The sequence below is a fragment of the Ursus maritimus genome, unplaced genomic scaffold (genome assembly GCF_017311325.1).
Source record: "Ursus maritimus isolate PB19 unplaced genomic scaffold, ASM1731132v1 scaffold_30, whole genome shotgun sequence".
NCBI classification, from domain to species: domain Eukaryota; kingdom Metazoa; phylum Chordata; class Mammalia; order Carnivora; family Ursidae; genus Ursus; species Ursus maritimus.
In genome coordinates this window covers 9,523,972-9,532,782 of record NW_024425564.1, presented here as the reverse complement: position 1 = coordinate 9,532,782, position 8,811 = coordinate 9,523,972, and the positions used below count along the sequence as shown (strand labels likewise).

Below are 8,811 nucleotides of genomic sequence, written 5' to 3'. Positions count from 1 at the left end.
CGGGGCTGCGGGGCTGCGGGGCTGCGGGGCTGCGGGGCTGCGGGGCTGCGGGGCCGGGGATCTGCTCCGGCCTCGCCCCCGCGCGCCCACTCCGTGCAGGTGACAGGAGCACGGGCTTCTGCTTCGTACAAAGCAGGGGCCTTTGCGAGGAAACAAGGCTTTATACGCTCCTTAAAAGGCCTGGGTCGTGAAAAGAGCCGGGAAAGTGCTGAGAGCCACGTTTCCCCGGTTTTAAACATAGAAGGAAAGGAGGGAGGGTCATAGTAAAGGTCGGTTATAGTTACATACACCCAAACATGAGTGAGTACCAGAAATATTTTACTAAATATTTAATATATTCAGAGAGAAGCTTAGTATGTGTGGCTCGTTGGTCTAGGGGTATGATTCTCGCTTAGGGTGCGAGAGGTCCCGGGTTCAAATCCCGGACGAGCCCGTCTTTTGTTGACCTCCCGTCGCTCAATTTTTACCGACTCATTGTTAAACTCACACAGCTCAAACGCACACAGCTGCCCTCCCACTGAACTGTTACACCTTCATGTAGAAATGTGCAGGCTGCGCGTGCGCTCAGCCCCAAGAAGTAACTTGGTAACTCGCAAGAGACCAGCACTTTTCCATTTTACCTTTTATTCCGTGTTCCATCAGCTCTGAAGTGATTCTTGCAAAGGCTCATGTTCCTGGTTCTTCTAGACGATGGTCGCATCTCGATTCAGTGTCGTCCACCATTCATGCTTTTTTTTTTTTTTTTTTAATGGAAAAATGAAACCGTGAGCTATAGGGTTGGGGTTTTGGCAATTTTTGTACCAGAGATTTCGGCTTTCCTCGTTAGCATAGCGTTGACTATTCCCCCATCTTTCAGGAGACTGGGGTTCTGCTTCCTTATTGGGAAGGGGCACTTTCTCTCGCCTCCTGCAGAGATGTTGGTGCACTCTTTAAGCATGTATTTGTTTAGCATCTATTAGATTTAATGAACTTCTGCAGTCAGTGGTAGACAAAACATAAAAAAAATAAACTGGATCCTGTATTTCGGGGTTGTCAAATATTTTATATTAAAATGAAATCGCACCTCCCCTCCCTTATCTGTGTGTGTAAGCCTTGATGGTGGAGAAGTAAAAAAAAATTTCAGATAATGCTTATATGCTTGCCTTTCATGTCGTCCCCCTTGTAAAACAAAAACAAAGAAAATCCAGAATCCTGTGGCCCTAGCAGTCTCAAACAGAATGTGTACGTCCTCATAATAAATTGGGGGAGGCGCTTTTCTAACTGCCCGGCTAGCTCAGTCGGTAGAGCATGAGACTCTTAATCTCAGGGTCGTGGGTTCGAGCCCCACGTTGGGCGGTCGCTTTTACTTTTTTTTTTTTTCCATTGTTTTTTCTTAACCATATTTCTGCACATTCAGAAGTGAGGTCTCCCACCACTGTCAAACAAGAGGAATTTTGGAGATCAACATTTTTAAGCTGTGGAATTATGGAATCATGGTGAGTGGCCACGGTCAAGGGCTCCGCTGAGCTACTCCGACCTGCTCTCTTAATCTTGCAAACTTTAGGCTTGTCGCCCCCTGGTGGGAATGCATTTTTCTGACCTAGTGGAGATTTTAATACCACAAGTCTGTCGTAAGCCATGGACGCTGTATATTTAAACTCCTCGGATGATTCTGAAGCACTACCCCCACGAAAAAGGGTTTGGGATATGGGGAGAAGGATGCAGAGATGTTGGAAAAGGTAAAGGCTGAAGGTGGAGAAAACAATTCAAACACAGGAATAGTCTGATGGGCAGCAATGTCTGCACAGAGTTTTGAGAATGGCAACTCCACTTTCTAGCCCAAGCAAGTGTCATTTTTTTTCTTTTATTGTTTGTTTCTGAAGTAGAGTTGAGTGATTCATCAGTTGCATAAAACACCCAGTGCTCATTACATCACCCAGTTACCCCCTCCCCCCTCCCCTCCAGCAACCCTCAGTTTGTTTCCTAGAGTTACGAGTCTCTTACGGGTTCCCTCCTCTCTGATTTCGTCTTATTTTATTGGGAGATGAATTTGCTATTACCACTACCTCACACAGCCGTCCGCTCCTGTTCGCCCACACCTAGACAGCACAGCGTACCTCCTAAAAGACAATGCCGTTTCCAACCTTTCGTCCCTTCATGATGAGGAAGAACTAGAACCAAACAACCCACAATAGATTGCAATTCCCTACAAAGTGACATCTAAAGATTTAGGCTTCTTTTTCAAAATCCAAACTGCATTTCTATCTCCAACTCGTCTGAACTCTCCACCCTGTCGAAAAAACCGGCCGGTCCAGCCACCGGTGTTCGTTCACTTCGTGCCTACCATGTACCCTTTTCACTTCTACAGTCTGTGCTGGTTGTGGACGAGGTCAGCTCAGCTCTGAGCACGGGCAATACTATCCCAGATAGGAGTGGATTTTGCTATTACTGAGTGGCTTGAAAATCATTCCCACGGTCAACTGACCAAGACTTTTTTGTGAGATTTCCCTGTCCCTCTGTGGAAATTCCACCATGCCTGTCTTCCTTCATCATTCCTTTGAAGCCTTCCTGGGTTACTAGCATGTACTGACAAAATGCCCATGGCCACAATAGTTTAGAAAGCACACTCGTGCATACCTCTTCATTGATTCTAAAAGCACAACTAGCCATATGCGGTCCTCTCTTCGCTAACGTTGTCCTAATGTTCTCTTCAGGCCTCAGGACAATCCAGTGGAAATGCTCTAACTCGGGGATCCGAATCTGGCTGTACAGGTAAATCACCATCAAAAATGTGCTTCCTGGGCCCCTTCTCAGCCCCTGTGAAGCGGAATCTCCGATGGTTCAGAAGCCCGCACTTTTGAGGTGGTTCTCTCTATTCTAACGTGATGGAGACGGCAAGTTGGCTGCCCGGTCAGGCCAGAATTCCACGGGGAGCCAATGTCTATGGGAAACACTGGTTCTCGGTGTGTAACATCAGCTTTTGGGTTCACAAACTTGATGTTATGGGTTTTTCTGCCTCTCTCTCCCCCTCCCTCTTCCCAGTTCGGGTAAACTCTGGAAGGATGAGGTGCTAATGACCAACAATGAAACACACTCAGCCATTTATTCATTCTACACATGTATTGATCACTCCTATGTGTCAGGCATTGTTTTGGGTGTTTGGGATTTATCAGTGAACAAAGCAAAGATCCCTGCCCCCTGCAGTCTATGGAGGGAGGTAGACAATAGCAAATAAACATACAAGTCAACAACACTTGGTGTTAGAATGTGGTCAGAGTGCTGGGAACAGGGGAGGCATGTTACAGTATCAAACAGGGTTGTCAGTTAGGTGTCCTGAAGGTGACGTTTGAGCACAGAGGAGCCACAATGTTATTTTCAAGAGTTTCTAAATGGAGGAATCAGGCAGAGCCGCAGGCAAAATCATGTTTGCGGTAGTGTGGCTGGAACAGAATGTTTGAAGAGAAAGGAGTAGGAGGCGGAGGTAAAAACATGTGAGGCCTCACAGGCGTTGTAAGGACTCCGAACTGGGTGAGACAAGAAGTCTCTGGAATTTCCGTGCAGAAGACTAGCAGGATCTAATCTGCCTGGCTGCTGTGTTGGGAACAGATCTCAAGGGGACAGTGGTAGAAACAAGGATACCTGTTAGGAGGCTCCTGGCGACCAAAAGTGTCAAGTCAGACCAGAGTGGTCACAGGAGTGGGGAAGTAACCGGATTTCTGGGTATATCTGGAAGGCTGTCCCAGGGCCTGCCTGGTGATCGTGAATGGGGATGTGAAGACAGTCAAGAATCACTTTAAGTCAGAATTCCAGCTTTATAAACTTACGCCGAGAAACAACTTAGGGCGCTGTGTGTGTGTGTGTGTGTGTTTATAATTGCCCTCAAATTTAGGAAGGCTAAATTCATATGAAAGGTTGTCTAGTGTATGAGCAAAAAGAGATGGTGAGATTGTTTTTGTTGTGAACACCTGATACTGCTTGCTGTCTGCCCCCCAAGACTGCCTCGAACCCTGGGATATCCACACTATTGGAAGGTGCCCACTTCCGGGCACGATGGCGTCACCACAAATTCCACTCTCCAGCCCCTCCCAACCAAACCTTCCTTTTTTCTTTACCCAGGACCCTGAATATTGTCATTAATAGATCACTGGGTCCATATGACGTTATATTTCATTCTAAAACTCTTCCGTATTTTGCCTGTTTAGACGAGTCACAGCTGTAAGTCCGGCACAGGGAATCACAAGATTTAAACTAGGTGGACTCCCTAGTGTTTGGAGATATTGTCGTTATGTACACAATGAAACCAGGAAATTCATGAACAAGAAGTAACTTTCCTAGAAGGGTAACACTGAGCCTTGACTGTTCTCCAAGTCTCCTTTAACAAGACAAGGAATCTTTCAAATCAGCCGACATACACATTTATAGTAAGCGCCTTTCTCGTGTTAGATACTTGAAATGAAAACACACACCATGGTCCGTGCCTTCAAGAAGGCTGTCTTACCCAGTGGGTGGAAGTATCTGATCCGATGAGAATAAATGCTCAGCTGTGTTTTAACTGTCTGGCCCTAGGAAATGAAGGGACTTGATGTGACTGATTTAAAAACAGGTGATGGTGACAGGACTGGATAGTTAAGAAATCAGCGTTTACCAAGTAAAATCAAAGGAACGAAGACCTTATATCTGATTCATATAGACATTCTACCGACTAGACAGAACGACCAGCGAGCATTTCCAGACCACATGTTGTAGATATTAAGATGCCCCAAGTCTATGGTAAAGCCTCAACTCACTCTCCTCAGCCTGTAGCCTCTACTTAATGTTTTGATTTCCCGGGTGCCAGGAGCACTGTCATGGGTTGTCCTGGGTAGAACTAGTATTACTAATATCAATAAGCCACATATCCTTCTGTCAATGAACTTACTGGATTTCTGGCTTAAAAACAACTTTTGGGTTGCTTGGAACAGATGGCTTTTTCCTGGTTTTACAGCTCCTTGTCTGTATTTAAAAATTGAATTGCTGAACCTAAGACCTGTGGCAGCATCTCCAAGGCCACGTTTGTCCCTGAGCTTGGTCCTGAGCACCAGCTAACCCAACTCCTTTGAAGCAAAGGCGTCCTTGATGAAAGGAGGTTAGGAAGGGCCTGGGTTGGGTGTCTTACTATGCTCGGGCTGCCAGAACAAGACACCATACACTGGGGGGCTTAAACAGCAGAAATATACTTTCTCAGTTCTTGAGGTTGAGAAGCCCAAGATCAAGGGGCCAGCTGATTCCGTCTCTGTAAGAGCTGTCTCCTTGGTTCGCAGAAGGCCACCTTCTCATTGTGTCCTCACGCAGAAGAGAGGGGCGAGCGCTCTTCTTGTAAGGACACTAATCCTAGTGCATCAGGGCTCCACCCTTATGACCTCAGTTAACTAGAATTCCTTCCTTTTCCAGGTACAGCCACACTGAGGGTTCAGTGTAAACTTCAGTAAAGCTTTAACATATGAATTTGGGGGGGGGGTGACACAGTTCAGTCTGTGGGAGGGGAACAACAACAACAACAACAACAAAAAACCCCACCTAAAACACAAGATGACATTTGGAATTCAGAAACTTCTCCAGCACATGGTAAGTACTCAAATACTTGTTGAGTGAATGATTTAGCTGCATTGTCTTTATGACTCTCAACACAATCTTTTATACATATAACACTATATATAAATACTACTAAATTAACTAAAAAGCCATCTTACAGGGGCTTTTCCTCAGGACAGATAATCTGGAAGTAGAATGCACAGACTCTGTTCATAACTAGAGCCTGAATGGTACTGGACTAAGCCAGAGGTGAATAAAAAGCCAGACATCAGTAATGTGAGGGGCTGCCGACGAGTCTATAGAAGCCTAGAGATAAATCTGAACTTGGGAGGTCAGTCGCAGAAAAAAAGCAAAGGGAGACAAAACCACAATGTTGTGAACATAAGGTTCTAGTTTCGCCTGTTCAGGGAAGGAGATAACAGCATTCTGCAGTCAAATGTGCTTCCGGAAGCCTCGGGGAGGTGAGCTGAGGAAAGACTGAAAGAAGGCAGGGGCTTAATCCTGTTTCCAGGGCGGACTCGGAAACCTGTTAGAGGCCGGGCCATAGGTTGAGGAGAGAGCAAGTATCCTACTCAAGAATGGTTATCTGCCCCGGCGCCCCGGGGACAACCGCCTAGGCATTCCAGAAACAAGAGACAGTGTCACTTTCTGAACAGGAGATGAAGAGGAAAATGTAACTGAATGACCTCAGCCACTTTCAGAGACTAGAACTCAGAGATCTTCTGCACTCATGACTAGATTCCAGGGTGAGCCTCTGGGAAAGAGGCCTCAACTGTCCTGTAACAAAGAACAAGGAAACTGATCCATTCATGTTGAGTGTAAAGGTTAAAATAACGAGCCTGTCAGTCACCAGTCTCATTAAGGATAAAGCACTGCCCCCAATGCTTAGTGCTTCTGTGAATAATCCTAGGATCTGAGTGGAAGAAATAGTATCCAAAAAAGTTAGCTGTGTCTGGGAAGGTCCCTCATAGGCCCCCTTCTAGGAACGTGTCTTCTCACTGGAAATGTATCAGCGTTCAGTGTCAACAGACTCAAAGCAGGCTTCAGAAAGGGAACACGGTAAAATAAAGTCAGAAAAGGGATACCTCTCCCTAATACCTGTAAGAATCCAAGTGGGAGACAAGAAACTGCCTTCCACAGATCTTGGCTAATGACTCGGTAGGTGTTTAAAAAAAAGGTGAGGGGGGGGCTCCAGCTAACAGGCTTGTCCAGGGAGGTGGGACACGAGTCGGGATAGGCCTGAGGGAGCCATGTTGTAATAAGGCTTCTCGAGGGAGAAGGGGGACTGTATGAAAAGCAGTGTAGCCAAGAGGACTGGGAACAATCAGATAATGAGTTCTCACATTCAGCTTTCATTTACCTTCCACCAAATTTGTCTGTAACCCGAAGTCCTCTGCCAGTTCTCTACGCTGTACCTTTTCTCCAGAGCAGTCAGCCAGACTCCCCGATTCCCCTCGTGCGTGTGGTTGCAGGGTTCACCATCAACAGGTGAAGGTATCACACAGATCGTCGGACGTCAGGATACACCGTGACCGGGTTTCTTAGCAATAAACTCTTGGATAAGTTACCTCTTTGATAATACTAATTCCTACGTCATACAGTGTCACAAGAGCTACCTATGACCATTCTTTCATTCACTGAAATTTATGACGCACTGATAACAATGACCACTTACAGAGACCTCACGGCACTGAAGGCACCACGCCCTGTGCTCAAGAGCCTGCGACGAACGCGTCAGCACCCAGGGTCCCTGGCCTCGGTCAGTAAAGTGTGCGTGATGCCTAGTACCTGTCAGGTACTGGACACGTTAGACTCTTTGTCCAGATGGTTATCTAATGTGGGGCAAAGTTTTACAGACTTTCCTTTACTTTTCTTACATTTCTAACTCTTTCAGCTTTTCCCTTCCTCAAGCTTACACTTCCAAGTATCGAATACCACTTCCAGAAATCATGGAGGAAAGAGAAGTTACAAATCAATTAAAAAAAAAAAAAAAACTCAAGGTAAAAAAATGTTAAATTTTATTTTGAGAAACTCCTGGAAATACTTAACATCTGTTGGTACTTTAACCATCTTATGACAGTCTTCATGCGAGATATCTGCAGCCAGTCTACACAGCGTACCAGAGGCGAAAAGACCTACCTTAAGGCAGGGCCTGTATCGGCAAATAGGACTAGTTTAGTTTAGCCTTGGTCAGTCATCTTCACTACCTGCGTCTCAGCACATAAGTGCATAATCAACTGGAGTCTAGGGTTCAAAGAATTCCAGGACTTTTTCTAAAAAAAAACCCAAATGTTTACATTAGAATACACTTTTATTAAATAACAGAGGTTCCATTAACTTAAATACCTTCAAGCTACAACCATTAACTCCATGACCTACTCAAACTTATTCTTTGAGCTTTTAAATTTTGACAGTTTCTGGGGACAGAGACTGTCTCATTTATTGCTATGTGGTCCAAGCACTTAGCACACATTCAGTACCTGGATAGTCAGTGCCCGAAACATGTTTGTGACTGTAAAGGTCCCTGGTGTGTACGTACTGCTGCCTTTCCTTAACTTTATCTCAAAACTCCAGTAGCTGACTTTTCATTCAATGATGACTGCTGAGCCCAATGTAAAAAAAAAAAAAAAAAAAAAAAAAAAAAAAAAAAGTAATGCGAAGTCTTTGGTTACATATATATGCATGATCCTGGAATCAATGAAAAATGCCTCTAGTTTTGTCAAAAGTGATTTTTATCAATCTCCTCTTCAAAATTACTGTCTAGAGAATTTACTCCATCTAGGAGGGCTTCCTTAATTAATCTTACTCAAATCTGATCACTTATGCAGTCTAAATTCCATGCACCTGTATTTTTTGTGACGTTGTTTGGGACCTGTGGTTTTAAGGATTAAACTGTTGCCCTTATGCTTCATATGGTGTGTTCTGGAACGTACCACTCTGAATTACCCAAAGGTGGGGCCCAGATGAAAATCTGTCAGAGTCCCCTGGGAGGGTTCCCCTGCTCAAACCGCTGGGGGTGGGATGGAGCAGTGCACCCCACACACTTTGCTTTACAAATGCTATTTCATTTCATAATCACAATAATTCCCCTAAGGATCCATATTATCTTTATTATCATCATCCCCATTTTGCATAGGGCACAAGAAAGTTCAAGAGGTCACACAGCTAGGATGAGACAGGATTCAAAAGTGGCCTGAACATTAATAATGTGTTCTAAACATTAATAATGAAGTAGCAGAAAGAGAAATTAAGAAAATAATC

General features: G+C 44.9%; 2 non-coding genes across 2 annotated transcripts; both read left to right on the top strand.

Annotated features, from left to right (window-relative positions):
- Positions 1-361: 361 nt before the first annotated feature.
- Positions 362-433, top strand: TRNAP-AGG. The gene has a single exon. It is a non-coding gene; the product is annotated as a tRNA-Pro (tRNA).
- An 829-nt stretch (positions 434-1,262) lies between these two features.
- Positions 1,263-1,335, top strand: TRNAK-CUU. Its single transcript has one exon. It is a non-coding gene; the product is annotated as a tRNA-Lys (tRNA).
- The last annotated feature ends 7,476 nt before the right edge of the window (positions 1,336-8,811 follow it).